The sequence below is a fragment of the Tupaia chinensis genome, unplaced genomic scaffold (assembly GCF_000334495.1).
Source record: "Tupaia chinensis unplaced genomic scaffold, TupChi_1.0 Scaffold000101_1, whole genome shotgun sequence".
Lineage (NCBI taxonomy): Eukaryota > Metazoa > Chordata > Mammalia > Scandentia > Tupaiidae > Tupaia > Tupaia belangeri.
In genome coordinates, this window is record NW_006159565.1 from 6,247,597 (window position 1) to 6,248,280 (window position 684).

The window sequence follows — 684 nt, forward strand, 5'->3', positions numbered from 1 at the left end:
AGTCAATCGTTATTTCTTATTTTGCTTGTAAAAAGACTTTGCCCATCATGAAATACTTCTCAAACCAATCCAGTTGAGAATACTATACATGTCATTCTCTCTTAACACGTTCAATATATCTTCCCATTCTTTCCTTGCTTGCATTGTTTCCGTTGAGAAGTTCGGTGTTACCCTGATGGTGTGACCTTGTAAGTCACTTGTCATTTATCTCTTGCCAGTTTCAGTATCTTATGTTTATCTGTGGTCTTAGCCAATCTGGCTATGATATGCCTTGGGGAAGATCTTCTTGGGTTGATTCTATTTGGTGTCTTTTGTATTTCTTGGGTCTGGATGTTTGAGTGCCTATGCTTGGGAAATTTTCTTCCAAGATTTCATGGAATAGGTTTTCCATGCTCTTATTAGTTTCTTCATCTTCTGGGATACCAATTATTCGGATGGTAGGACGTCTAATGGAATCTAGTATTTCTCGTATGTTATATTCATGTTTTTTTTGTTATTTTCTCTCTTTTTGGTGTTTTTTTTCAAGGTCAGAAGTTTTATCTTCTACATTAGAGATTCGACTTTCAACATGGTCCAAACAACTTTTTTTTTCTGTTTTTACTTTATTTTTTTTTTTGGAGAGGTTTTCATTATAGGGCGCGTGCGCTTGCCAGACAGACAGAGAGAGACATAGAGAAAGAAAGC